Source organism: Buceros rhinoceros, unplaced genomic scaffold (assembly GCF_000710305.1).
Source record: "Buceros rhinoceros silvestris isolate BGI_N320 unplaced genomic scaffold, ASM71030v1 scaffold15833, whole genome shotgun sequence".
Classification (NCBI taxonomy): Eukaryota; Metazoa; Chordata; class Aves; order Bucerotiformes; family Bucerotidae; genus Buceros; species Buceros rhinoceros.
Window position 1 is genome coordinate 9,747 of NW_010401954.1, and position 14,889 is coordinate 24,635.

Genomic DNA, 14,889 nt, shown 5'->3' on the forward strand with positions numbered 1-14,889 from the left:
CTTTCCCTGTGGCTTTTTCAAGGATTAACCATTGGAAATACATTTTTCTTTTACACCTCACAATTTGTGTTTGATTTCTTAGACCACAGAAATAATTATTTTGAATCTGGAAAATCAGACAATTTATTCAATATACTATTTTTTCCTTGTGAAATCAAACTTACTTTGTGCACTGCTATTGAACCGTGAAAAACCTTTAAAACTGCTCGACAATTAAAGATGCTTAGTTGGTTGTTCCTATGAAAAGCAGCAGACATAAGAATGGTGTCATTTCTACTGCATTCTGGAGGTAGCCAGTAACAAGCTGTAAGATTATGTTCATACCTAAAGCTGAAAATTATGGTAACACTTAATTAAAATCAATAACTCAATCTTTATGACATTAAGTTAGAGGCAGTCTAGTGTTACACTGTCTATGAAGCTTGCAGTTATTTACAACCCAGATGTTTACAGAAAATGAACCAACCTGTTTATGTTAATTTTTTAAGGAACTACTACTCTTTCCTCATCACGCCTCCGCCCCCGTGGTGGGACGTTTGGCTCTTTCAGACAAACTCTGTTCATGACACATCTGAGGACTGTTGTTGATTCAGAGCAGAACAGATAGAAACGGGGAATAGTTCAGATACAAAAATAAGCAAAGTTCAGGTGTTAAACTACCGATGTGGAAAATTGCTCTGACAGTTATGATGTTGTTCTCTCTTTTACGAAGACTTGAGCTATTATTTACTTCCAATGTGTCAGCTGCTGCCTGCTTCCCTGGTACCGCCTATGTCTGTGGTCGCCGATGCTCCGCGCTGTGCGTGTACTAACGTACTGGAAGAAAACTTTTGCAAACCGGGCCAGGGAACTTCTCTGGTAAAATTTACAGACCATTTATCATGCAGGAGTTATTCTCTGTTGTTTAGACTCGTACAGCTTGCGGTGAAGCAAACCACAAATAATAAAATAACGGAGCAGACGTTTCCAGCTTACTTTCACTTTTATCTGTTCTTCCTCAAGAAATGCACACTCTTTAGCCTGTAATCATTATGAATGCAGAACCCAGAGGTTCTGTTTCCATTTTCTTGATGTAAAGTTTTGGTGTTAAAAGGCAACATGATTAAGAAGAATTTGGTAACTTAAATACTAGAATCTAGACTCCTTCCTTCCGATTCAAATTCTATACTAGATGACTATATGTGACCCTGCAGACTGTACTAAAGTTTTGCTCATTTATTTTGTGATGGGATTTTCGTCTGGGAAAGCTATGAGGTATCTGAGTTCTTGGCTCTTCCTTGCTTGCTAGAATGGTACTCCATATTTAACCAAGGAGACTAAGGAGCTTCTTGGTACCAAGAACTGAATTGTAATACCTTGTGGGCTGGAGTAGCAGGAAGAAATTTAATTAAAAAATGCAAATATGTACACTCAGGTCCTAACAATGTGAATTTTCGCTCTAAGGAAGAGGGTCATCATCTGGATGTGACAGAGGAGAAGAGATATCAGGTTCTAGTCGCGGGTTATTGGATGTCTGGAAGCTGCCGACAGGAAGTGCAGTGCTGGTCTAGGGCAGACCAGGAACACGTTTCTGTGCAGAGGCAGAAAAATGTCAGAAATGTTGCACAAGGTAGTAGTGAGACTTCATTTAGAATGTTATGTGTTGCTGCTGTCCCGAGTACTAAAAAAAAAAAAAATAAACTTGAACAAATGTAGAGAAGGCCACAATGGTGATGGAGGCAGGGACAAACCTTTCACATGAGAACTTTAAAGATTAAAGAAGCTGCTCTTTATTCCTCAACTTCTGTTGTCACTCTTTTTTTTTTTTTTTTTTTTAATGAACAACATCCTAAATTGCATTTTGAAGTGGATATTGGGGTCACTTTAAAAACATTAATTGCTTTAGAATAGCTGCTTTGGAAAAATTTGTTAGTGCCAAAAATAGTGGCAAAATAATGGTCCACTCATGCAACAACAACAGTACAGCTGATACTGAGAGATTTCCATGGCTCACCACACTTGCAGCTCTACTAGCAGTAGCACCTTCTCCCCATGTCTCATATAATTTTCCTGTAGTCCATCATATTATTAATTGAAATAAAGAGCCAACCTTAAATACATAACTGCTCCCATGCACTGCTCATGTGGTTGAACTTAATCTGCCAAAGAGTGGTGCTAGGGGAGGTCATGAGGGAACAGAAGAGTAAAATTTGGCAGGAAGAAATAGAAACTGCTCTCATGTGAAAACTTGTTTATTCATGAACAGCATAAACCCATAATTTTTTTGAGCCTACTCACAGTGCCGAAAATGGCTGCATGAGGAGAAATGTGCCCAAGAACAAGCATCAGATGTGAGGCTGTATGATGTCATAGGATCATTTTGTCACTCAATGCCAATTGATTTCTAGGGCTGATTGCAAGCAATCATTAATCACTTTGTATTGAACCACGCGCCAGCTCCATCACATCTGGGGCAAGTACAAGTGGCACCTATTTAGCCAACATCCTGCTCTCAGCACTTTTTCACGCTTTGTCTTTCAGACTGAACCAAACTGCTAGAGAGGCAGCAAAAGTATAATTATTTTTTCCTCTGTACATCTCTTATTTTTCCTAGGAAATTAGATCATTGAAAACCTTATCTTGTAAGTTCAGTGTTCCCCGCTCATACTGACGATAGTGTGCGACTGAGCAGGGGGGCATGTCCTCAGTGGAATTTATTAATAGGGCTGCTCTAAGAATAGGTAAAATTTGAGTGTTATTATGCTACTCTGTGTGTTTATTAGAGAGAAAAGTGAGATGATTTGAGGAGTGCTCCTTTTTTACACATCTCTGTTGGAAAAAGTTGTTGCAAGTAAGGTGTATACTCGGATCCTGGTATTAGAATTCTCTCACCAAACCCAGGGGTTCATTTACTACACGTAGCTAATATTAAGAGCATTAGGATATATATTATGAAAGGCAAAATGTCTTGGGAAACAGAAGCTAATTGCCATGACATATTACTATAGAAGCTGCCTGACGGTGTTAATACGATGCATTTATTCTACCCTTTCTTTCTAGCTTAGAAACAGACAAATTAAACCTGATACAGTGGTTCTGGAGAATCCCACGACATTTCCTAATGATGAAAAATTCCCTTTCACCTTTCTCCATGTGCCTGACAATCATGAAAACTCAGAGACATTACATCACATTGGAATATTTTTCAATATAAATGTTCCCCAATAGCTGGTGTCTCAGCCAAAGTGATTGGTAGGAAAATGTTGCGTTCCTATGTGATTATGGAATGCTTTGGCCTTCTGCAGTCATTCTTCTCTAAGGTTTGCAGTCATTCTTTTGAAATCCCAGCTTAATCTCTGCAGCTTCCGTTATTTGTCAGTAACTTCAGTGGTGATGGTTTGCTGTCAGTCATCCTCTGTCAAAAGTTAAGTGAATCCATCAGCTATTCTGTTGGTGCTGACCCACAGCTGAGGAAGAGTTTACTCACAGACTTTGGTACTATGAATGAGCCTTAATGAACCGGGCCGTCCGGTGTACACACACCACCTCCAAACCGATGTTCTGTACGGCAGAAGAAAGTGTTGCCGAAGGTGACATGTAACCCTGATGTACTCTTAGAGTCTCCTAAACAATAGTCATTGATATAAACATAAATTACAGTTATTACATATTTCATTTTTTATGGTCCATAATTAGATAATTCTCCAAAGAACTTTTTATTGCCTGTATTTTCATTAATTAACATTAAATGTCATTAGCAGTCAGCTCTGCTTGATCAAAGACAGATAAGTTGTAGCAAGATTCTGAGAAATAACATACCATTTACTAATTATATTATTGATTTTATGGTCTGAAGAGTCCTAATTATATGTGATACAAACTGGACCTGGCTGAGCCTGCTGGGGATGCTTTGAACAGGAGCAGTTCCTGCATCTCGCTCCCATAAATCACTTCTGGGCCCCATTGTGCATCTGTTTTCAAAGGTGGTGTTTTAATGGACTTTGAAATGCACTGAAGTGCATTCCATGTGCCTCCACATGAAAGAGGAAAGAGATTTGGGATTTTTTTACTCCTGATTATAATAATTCTGACAAGATTTTAGATCTGTAGGCGGGTACTTTTGAACAGTGGAAGTGATCTGGCATAGCTGATATTAATTAGTAGGCCAGCCTAATACACAATTTCCCAGAGGTCCCTATGACTTTTTTTTTCAAATGAATTTTTAGTACTTTCTTCAAAGTCAATGATAGATTCAGACTTTCAAAATTTTAATTTCATGTGAAGGTAAAACCTAAAAAAAGCCCAAGTCACGAGGTGAATATTCGATTAGAACCAATGTGGATCTGAGAAACAGGAACAATCTCAGATGTCTCTTATGTAAGCACAGTGCTATCAGGGAAAAAGGAAACGGAGTTAAGATCAGTGACATAATTATGAAATGTTACTCTTACCCTTAATTGCTTTTACTTAAGAACATGAAAAGCCTCGTTTTTAAAGTGTGTGTCTGTGTATGTAATTAGCCTATTCAGTTGCATGAAATTCCCATTTACTCTCATTTCATGGTAATAAGGTGAAACACTACTAGTAAATATTTTGTTTAACTCCCAAAGTGTGAACATATTTCAAGCTAAGCTGGTATCCGTATTACCAGCTGACCTTTTTGTGCCTGTTTTCACTGAGGTGGTGTAAGATCTGAAGAGGATATTTTGACCAAATCCTTCTGAGAAGAAACTTAAGGCTAAATAGTCTGTCAGAGACAGAATTTTTTTTTAAAGAAGTGTCTGAAAAATGAGAATTGTTTACTATAATTTTTAAAAATCAACTTCCAATTTTTAGATTTTCAAGCTCTTAGAATAACATTCTAAGTTCTTCTGACTGCTCTGGTTCCCACCTACTCATTCCTACTCCCACCTGATGCTTGATTTGCTAGTTAGCAGATCAGAGAATTGACAAAGTCTGAAAAATGAATGACTGGGCTGGTGGGTGGGCTCCAAGTTTAAACAAAGAAACAAACAAGCAAAACACATCACATCCCTGTACTTTGTTTGTATCTGTGGTCCACCTCAGCATAGGATGAAGGAGTTTTATTCCTCATAGATGAGACTGAACAGCCTAAGTTATGACGAATAACTAAATCCAGTTGACCATTACACTGTGCATTTACATATCCTTTTCTTCTATGAATGACAATTCAAAACGGGGTGTTGGGAAGAAGGACTAGTTCCAGTTTATCGGGGTAAGACTGAGGCAAGGACAGCTCAGAGTGCCCAGGGGCCCTTGGTTAACACGTGTGCTTGATTCTGCGCTGGTTTCTTTAGCACTCTGGTTACTGTAATACCTGAGAGCTAAACTGGTTCCTGCTCTTGTACTTGTTGCCAGACTGCCTTTGTTTTCCTCGTTCATGTCAGAGGCTCTTTTTGAAGTGAGCAGTGAACTAAGAATGCCTTAAGAGAGAAGCAGCTAAATAATTTCTAAGGTGCAGTGCATAAGGCCAAAAGTCCAAACACGCTGGATTTCACTTGTAACCTGTGCCTCTGGAGAGATAGTGACCAGGGCAGCAATGACAAGCCCGGAAGCATGGGCGTTGCAGGAAAATTCAAGCTCCATGTTCCATCTTTACGTGGAAGAAAGCCGGTATACACGCTCTCTTCTTGTCTGCTTGGTAGAAAATCCAAAGGTATTGCAAGGTGTATTATCAACACAGTCCTCAGTGAAAGGAGCAATTTGGGAGATTTCTGAGTGCTCCGGGATATAAACAGTAATCAATGATGTATTACAATATTTTTGTGTTCTGTTTATCCTTGTGGCTGGTTTACTTGGGTAGTGACTACGCAGACCTGGGGAGCTGGCTCATACGTGTCTATTAAACATCCTCGACTTCGTATGTCACAGCTCTAACAGTGGTAGATCATGTCAAGTGCTGGTTTAGGTAACCTATAGTTTAGCTTCTCCGTATCTGAGGAGAGGAATGTCAGGAAAGGAAGCAATGCTGTGTGTGGCGAGAGACAGGATGAAGAGGAAAAGGTGCACAGAGAAGACTTGACCCTTTACCCTGCAACACATGGCATAGCTGGATAGGAGAGAAGAGGGAAACAGTGTGTCCTGTAGCCAGTTTTCCTGTGTGCCTTTTCTGTGGAGAGGAGGACTTCCCGCTGTGTTTGCTTTTGTTTAGCAGGATACCTGTAAGTGCTAAGTAGCTCAGGTAGTCTCCACACAGAGTACTAAGTGGCGTTAAGCTTAGATTACACAAAGTTAAAAATGTATAAGTAACGTCTATGCTCCCCATTTTTGTGCCTTCGCAGAAGGCTTCATGAAGTGTTCCTAGGGAAGTGTTCTCAACCAGCTGAGGACTGTGGATCTGAGAGCAAGCGATGGAGTGGGCTCAGTACGAGGACTCACCAGATGGTACATACATGATGTTGATGAGGGAAGAATACAGAGAGAAAACTGCACTTGTCTTAACTTCTGGGGAAAAAAATAGTACATCTGTAAAATGACAGAAGTTAAGCCTAAAATTACCCCATAAACTCTCTCTCTTTTATTATTTTCATTAACCTTTGTTCTCAAGGTAGTCAAATAAGTTTTCAGTGCAAAATTTAGGAGGAGGGGGAAGAAGAAGCCAAGGTTGTTGCATGCACCAGTTTTTCAGGTCTGGTCTTATCCGTAGTGATTTTTTCTAGCTGCTGGTTTTTTGCCAGAAAGGAAAAAAAAAAAAACTATTTCTGCTTGAGTAGCTCTAGTACCATTTGTATCTGATGTCTGAGCTGGTAGATCCAAATTCTCTGCAGATACAAACTGGCCCAGTACACTTGGTGGAGTTCAGCCATTTACACCAGTGTAGAGTCTTTGTCCCTTAGATCTTCTTTGCCTTCATTCTACCCAAGATACTCTCTTGCAGTCCTCAGTTCTTTGTGGGTTTGCTCTTTCTGATATATTTATGAATGTTCCTCCCTCCGCTTTATGACAGATACTTTGCCCAGTGCCCTGTTACTGTAAGCCAGGTGCTTTCATCCTTAATGAACAATTTCCTGGGGAAAAAAAAAAAGAAATAAACAATGAATGAAGTAGCTCATAGAGACAGCGGAGTCAAGAGCTTTGCATAGTGATGTAAAATTAAATAAGGCTGGGGTCGTGTTACCATTTATCTCTTCAGTTATTGCTCTAATAGAGTCTGTGATGGTTCCTGGAAAGTTAAGGATATTTTGGGAGACTGTTTGGATCTTCTGGGAATTTTGGCCAGTCTCCTCTCTGCTCTGTACAGAGGAGAAAACAGACACAGAAGTGTAAGACTTGGATGTTCCGAAAGAGCTTTTGCAGCTGCCGCTATTGCCGTCTAATCCCCTTGCGCCTTATTCACGGTGCCTGTCTTTGGTTACATACAGCTTGAAGGCCTGCAGTCAGTGGTGGGTGGTCCAGAGATGCAAGTTGGAGTCTAGATTTAGAGTCATTTTGCTTCTCAGTGACCGGTATTCCTGAGTCCCACCGCCAGCCCTTCAGGCACAGTTCTCCTCCCATCTGGCTCAGAGCTGGGTTCACCAGGGAGTCAGGGCAGGGACAGAGATTGGGTGTGTGTCTGAGTCCTGCTTTGACATGGAGTCAGGTATTTGCTGGGACGTAAACGTGACCTCATGTTCTAATACGCATCTTGAGGTGCTTTGGGAGACTAGCTTTCGGCACTTTGAGTAGATACCACCAGCGGAACGTGAGGCCAGCTGGTGGCTAGTTACGAAGCGAGGATTCTGCAGCAAGACCCCTCATAGCAGTGACCAGCAGTAACGCAAGGACTGTGTTTGCACACCACGACCTCCATGGCATCAGCTCTGTCCTAGAGAAGGGCAGATCTGTTCAGCCCATTTTCCATGTCGGATGCCTAATCCTAAAAGCTTGTAGCCATTTCTAAGTAACTAAGGCACCTAAGCAACGGGGCTGATTCTCAGATAGACAGATTTGTGCGTGCTCTGAAAATCAGATCAATTATGTGGACTCCTAACTTCAGGCTTTTAGCTTTGACATGACTGCACCGAATATCATTCCTCCAGTATTAATAGTGTCCCAGATACGCCCTGTAAGAAGTACAGAAAAGCACAAAGGATTATTGCAGCTTCTGAGGAAACCTCTCATATTTCAAATAAAATTGTTGGGTTTTAAGTGGCTGCTCTAATTCTTAAGCCATTAGAAATGTAAAAATTGATTTCTCGTTTATCTTAGATTTAGCAGACATTCACAGAAAAAGCTAATATTCCATGCGGGCCAGTCAATGTTTTTAATTGCTGTAAAGTTAAAAAAATTTAGATCAAGATTTTCAAGAAGCTGAGAGAGAAAAGAGGCTGAGAAATCGAATGCAGGAAGAGAATATCCACGTGGTTTTGTAACAGAGAACACCAGGGAGGATAAAGCACAGGGAAAACCCAGCAGAGAACACATGAAGATACATGTTATTGGACTGGTGGGGTTAGCAAAGCTAGAGATGCAGAGGGAGCAAACATTATTTCCTTACTGTCTTATGAAGAAATTGGCGATAAAAAGCTTTGCCCTGCCTGCAGCATTTTTTGAAAATACATGTTTAGTTTCAGTGCACATTTGATTCCCGTGTTCAGTTTCACTTTATTTGGATTGCTACCTTGAAAGTTCAAGGCATTCGCCAACTTTAAAGCCAAATGGGAAGAACTGAATCTGGATTCTCAGTGCAGCTCCAAGGCTTGCAAATCAGCCTTCTCCCATAAATACTGCACTGTTCCTGGAAAAGAAGAGACGGGTCTTTAAATGAAAGATGAGACGTAGCACTGGGATGTGATAGCACTGCTGTAGATCAACAGCCATCAATCTGTGTTACTTAATTTGTCCCTGGCTCAGCTGTTCACTGTACTTGGGACTTTTTTGCTGTTTGTTTCATTTTATTTTCCTCTGAGATAAATGAAGACAAAAAGAAGGGGCCAATTGTTCTTGACAAATAGAAGTAATTTTAAAAAAAATAACCATAAAGGATATTCTGCATTTTCAGACAGCACTTTTTTCCTTGACTTTCACAGCACTTCCACAGAATCATACTTAATTTATTTCACTGCACATATATTGAACATCCTTATATTTCATTGCTTCTTCCATTTTCAGATCAACTTCACGTTCACTCTTTACATGCTGTAAAATAATTCTGTTGGAGTAAATGGTTGAGAGCTTTTAGCTAAATACTTAGAAACATGTTATTCCTCATCTGGGCATGCCTGTAACACTTCAGTTGCTTTATTTATCCTGGGTGTTCTGGGGATACAAGGACTTTGTTGCTCTGAGTGTCTAAGGAAGCATATGTTGTAATTGTTTGACATCTTGAACATGGATTAGGTGGGTGGCTATATGTAAGCAAGCTAACTTGAGTTCTCAGGGGAGCAGTTTTTGATGTGTGTCAGCTTACTTTCTCTTCTGAAGTAATGTGAAGGAGTGTCTGAAATATGCATGGGAGAGGGAATATAAATACCCTGTTAAATCAGTGGAGAATGTGACTCCCCGCACAGTTTCAGCAGCTTTAAAATTCCCCCGTGCGGGAAGACTGGGACCAGTATGGGGGAGACTGGCCGGCTTCCTCTGCCATCCCTGATGGCACTGGTCAGATGGTGAGATCAGAGTACGAGCATTAAGCAGGCAGATGCATCAAGTGTCTCTTTCTGACTCTCCTTGTTTACTATGTTTCAATTGAGAGAGTTCAGAGATGACTGTCTGGGAGGATTTCTTAGCTTGCAGGAGGCCATCTTCTGTTGAAATACTGCCGGGTACCGGGACTTTGCCTTTGAAGCCTGCCAACACCAACTTGCTTTTGGCAGAAAGGGCCCATGGAATGTCAGCCATCTCCCCGTCCTAACGGGCAGGGCTTGGAAGATCAGTTCAGGGCTTAGCTGCTACAAGGAACACTGGTGTTTCAGTGGACTTGATTTTGGATTAATAACTTCAAGGGCCAAATGTTCAAAGGCTGGCTTCCAATTTTACACTGGTGCTTGAGTACAAGTACAAAATTATGGGCAGAAAATCACAGATAATTTTTGTCCAAGCTGATCTTTCTGAAAAGGAGCCAGCAATTTTCTGTATTTGGGCACAGTTTCAGCAATGTTTTTAGGTGTTGTTAATGCAATATTTTCATTATATTTCTGCTGGACTATTGATTAACTATTCAGTTCTTTAAGAAAAGGAAATTTAATACAAATAGTAACAAATGGTAACTTTTAACAAATAATAACTTTTTGGATTGGTACTTGTGCTTTGCAGAAGCGTGCATGGATATGGAGTTTGTGTAAGTACTGATAAAATAAGAACATCTGCTTTTCTTTGTGTTATGATGTTGATCTTATAGAGTGGATAGATAAAGCCAAAAGCGTTTATACATTGTTGCTTCAGTATCTAATCACTTTTCAGTTTGTAATACGCTTAGTCTGAAAGCACCTGGCAGGTTGGTCAGCCCTTTTGCCCTGCGGAAGATACTAAGGCGTTGAGCACTTGTATGTCTTGAATGTCACCTGAAGTTCCAAAGCCCAGTGTTGCGTGGTGGTCCGGTGCCTCTGAAGACTCAGAGCCAGCCTACAGAAAATACTAGATGCAGAGCTTGGGTGGAGTTTGAGTTACCTCAGTCTAGCCCCCTTTGCTAACCCAGTGTCACATAGTGAGTCTTTGACAGTGTGATTTAAACTCCAGTCCTGGATGCATATACCAACCTTTGCCTTGATAAACATATTTCATTAGCCATAACCAAACTAATTGCCCAGATTGCTTGCCTATTGGCATCTCTCTGTGGTGTTTCAACCTAGTTTTCCTCTGAGAGCACTGAAGGAACAATCCTCAGCTTCCAAAAATAACATTTGATAGACATAGAAGAGCTTACTTCGTTGTTTATTCCTGCTTTACCCTAGCCGAGCTCCCAGTGGCTCCAGTGGAAGTCAGCTTAGAGTTCTCAGCACTGAAGTAGATCTTCAGACTTCGTATGGTATCTGTGGAACTGGAACAATGTTCATTATAGCAGTTACAACTCACAGTGATATATTTTAGAGCCTAGAAATTCAAAGCAACTTAAGAGATTTGGACATTTGGTTCCCATTAAAATCAGCCCCCCACCCAGTCCTGGAACACTGAGCAACTGTGATTCAAAGAGTGTAAGGGAGAGTCGTGAGGGCGCTCTCACAGTTAGGACCCCGGTGTGTTTATCCAGGCTGTGAAGGAAAGCTGCTGAAATTACGTCTGGGGAAATGCAATTTGTTCCTTTACTTGACTGGACAGCACCTGCTGCACTGGATGGTATCGCAGAGGTGGCTGTTGCTCAGATCAAGCAAACGGGACTCAGGATGCAGCTTTTTACACTTCTCCTTGATGACTTCCCTATAAACTGTGAAAATCTCTTAAATTTTCCTTTTATTCTTTTATTTCCCAAGTGATGTTAATCACAGAAAATACCATGGAATTGTTTAATTTGTTTCATTCCCAGCATTCACTGAATCTTCAGCCATGATTAACGTTCATAGAGAGCACAGAATACTTTTATCCTGAAAGGTAAAGTTCTTGCTTAGGTTTATTGGCATTACCCCTATAGCTAGAGGGACAAAGTTGGAACAAGCTGGTCTCCTTTGTATGAACTCAAGCGTAAGGTAAAAAATATCCTTGTTTTGTACATCTTGCTGGTCTGTTCCTAGCTTGTGCCGCTGCTGGGATTGGCCTCTTCAAGGAACTGAGCTGTACAAACTGGTCCTGGGCCATGAGCCTTCTCAGGATACTGTGAAGGAAACCGGTGAACGCTCAAAAGCAATTGTGCTGTCCTGGTCTACTTCTCCCCTTGTCTATGTCACCTTCAGGTGACAGGATACTTATGTCTGGAAATGGTATCAGGGATGTTTGTGAATAGTATTGACTCTGTGTCTGCCCCAAGTATTTCCAGCTGTTGAACTGCCTTCGTGAACAGACAGGCAGAGACGCACTCAAACCTTCAAGAGAGCAGTGTGTGAGGAGAGCATGGAAAAGCTGAATATAGTCTGACAGGATGGGTTTTGTAGCATAAATTATAGACCGGTGAGGGATAATAATTTGCCCTCAGTACAATGACAGAGGCAGTTTCTCGACTACTGTCTTTCCACATTAATTGTGCCAGATGTCAGTAGAGGGAACCCATCAACCCAGTGCTTAGTCTGGTGTTTCCGCTAGTTCTTCCACCGCTGGAATTTCTCTGTGCTCCAGTGATAAGAATCACATTGTCAGTGCTTTTGTATGCAGTACCTGATCCTTCCTGGAAGGGTTTATCTGTTTAAAGCAAACCCGCAACCTGTCATTGGCAATTTTTCTGTTGGTCATGGAGGGAATTTTTAGAGGTGACTACTGAGTTTGAGTGTCTTATTTCTTGACTGCCCAGATTAAAACAACCTGTTTCTCAGTGTACATTCTGAGCTCTGTGTGGTGTTTAGCCCTTCCATGGTATCTCAAGTTATTAATCATAAATGGAGGCATCCAAAAAATCCTGATCAGTTTTGAAACTCATGGCCTCATTTAGCTTTCATAACAGCTTGTTTCTAACAAAATCTGATGTAGAGCCAACTGAAGTGTGTGTTTAAATGATCCCTTGCCTAAACTATCATGAAAATTTCAGATGGGATGAGAAGGAGGAATGCCACAGAGGGCAGCTTGTTGGAAGCTTGCTACTACTTAGAGACTAAAATAGTGTAATCAGCAAACACTCCGTCACTTTAATGCTTCTTCAGTGAAATCCAACTTTCTTTTCTGGCTCAACTATTCTCTTGCATTTTCCTTGCTCTCACATGAATACTACAATACATTTTCATTTTGATGCACCTAGATTTTCCTGTTTGGTAGAAACTGTAATTAAGAATGGAATTAGGGAACCTCTTGATAAATATAATACATTTGTGAAGAATCAACATGGCTTTGTAAAGGCTTCATAAATCGTTAAAGCTCTTTGAAGTAAACACGTGGATCAAAAAGATCCAGTTAGATTTCCAGAAGGTTTTTACAAGGTCTTTCATCAAATGTCCTGAAAGAAACAGAGCTTTCTTGTTGAGAAATTACAGAAGAAACAGTCTGTGTGTAGAAAAATTGTTGTTGATGTGATAGGAAATTATAGGAAACAAAGTCTGAGAATTGATGGTTGATTTCTGGCAGAGGAGTGAGGAGACAGAAAAACAAACGAAGTATTTCATACAGGACATGGCTACAATGTGAGACTATCATAGGGGGGTGTTGATACTGAAAATTAAATTTAGGGAGTTGAAATGTACATTTCGGTGGATCAAAAATGATTAGACAAATTAACAGACTAGAATCCCTCAAATGCTATTAAACTCAAAAATAAACTCCTGGCTGAGGTCACAAAGTCGGAAATTGCTGGCAGCTAGAAGGGTTTGAAAGGGATGTCTTACTATCAGCCTCTTTTTGTGCTCTTTCCTAGACACTCGCTATTGGCTGAAAGCAGGATGGTGGTCTTTGGTCTGATATATTCCCTTATGATATGTAATTATTTAGAATGGTTTATCTCATTTCTGTCTTTGTTTCCACTCCCCCAAACACAGTTTCTTTGACCCAGTATATGGTTTCATTGTTTGCTCACAGGGCCAAGCAGCTTCTGGGGAGCTTTCTTCTGCTGTCCTGTTAATGTGCTGTAAGTCTTCATGTGCTGGCAGGCTGTAAAACCAGGAGCCTCTAGGAATTTGTAGCACTTTGAGGTAAGACTTGTTAACATGGCTCTTTGTTAAATGCATTGTGTGGCAGTTTGTGGGAGAAATTCAGGCTAGGTTGATCGACTGCGTGTACACTGACACATCTAAAGGAGTGATCTTCAAAAATAGATAAGGATTTAAGAATTGCGCGCTAGTGAAAGACACTTATGTAAATGTCTTCCCTGTTACAGCTCGATACCAAATGAGGGGGTTTTTTGCCTTGTCTAGAGCTCATGTCATCCTAAATTGGGAGAAAAGCATTCGATTTAGAACTTTGTCATGGACTGGAAATTCTGTTTGAATTTCATGTCAAAGTCACGTTATGAAATACTTTGACAGAAATGTCAGACTGAAATGTTTCACTGCTTCTGCCCCTCAACAGGAAATTCTCCAATGGTCATTTTTAGTTAAATTTTCTAGTCTGTCAGCCAAGGAAGCAGCGGTGAAATGTAACCTGTAGTTTGGGTTTGTTTTTCTTTTTTCCTCCCAGCCACTTAAAGCATACGCTAGTCTTGTTTCACAAGAGTATTACCAAAACCAGGTCCTCAAAAACCAGAGAAAACTTTTGAGGAAACTTGCTTCGCCCAGCAAGGACTCTTTGGGATTTGTTTTCTTTGCATGTAGCTCCTTAATGAAAACTTTTGTGAAGAGAATCCTCAGACAAATAAGTTGATTACTTGCCTCTTAGTTTCTCTATAGCTAAGATTTGGGGCTTAACAGTGAATGTGTGTTTCCTTACTTTTGTGATGGAACCAGTGACCTGTGTCAATATTGTAAGGGAATACTGAAATTGGTTCAAAAAGGAGCAAGGTATGTGCAAATGGCTTAATGAGTAACAGACACCTGAACTAATCAGTTGTAATTAACAGAGTGAGGCACTCGTGAAAAATCACCAGACTCTATTTTGGATTGAAAGACACTTTTTCTTGCTAATTTGTACCTAAATTTACTACTTTCGCTCCTGGAAAGAAAAATCAGGCCTTGAGAGACAAAAGGCTCCAGTCTGTTTAGGGACTGCACAGAGGAGCTGTGTGTGATTTATTTTCTTGTGAAGCTCAGAAGGCTCTTAGTCCTCGGGAGAGTGGCAGGGGCAGAAGCTATAGCAAATCTATCGTTTGGCTACATCTGTACTGAAGTTGCGGGCATTGCCCCCTTGAAAGGCCAGAGCTGCCTCGTTGGAGAAGACGTTCCAAACCCTAACCACGATGCAGGAATG

At 40.6% G+C, this 14,889-nt stretch overlaps 1 protein-coding gene across 1 annotated transcript in view; it reads left to right on the forward strand.

Annotated features, from left to right (window-relative positions):
- Window positions 1–13,567: 13,567 nt before the first annotated feature.
- LOC104490220 (multiple epidermal growth factor-like domains protein 11) overlaps window positions 13,568–14,889 on the forward strand; it is a gene marked incomplete at its 3' end in the record, with an annotated part of 27,659 nt that continues 26,337 nt past the window's right edge. The window contains exon 1 of the mRNA XM_010132477.1: window positions 13,568–13,679. The remainder of the gene's footprint in view (window positions 13,680–14,889) is intronic.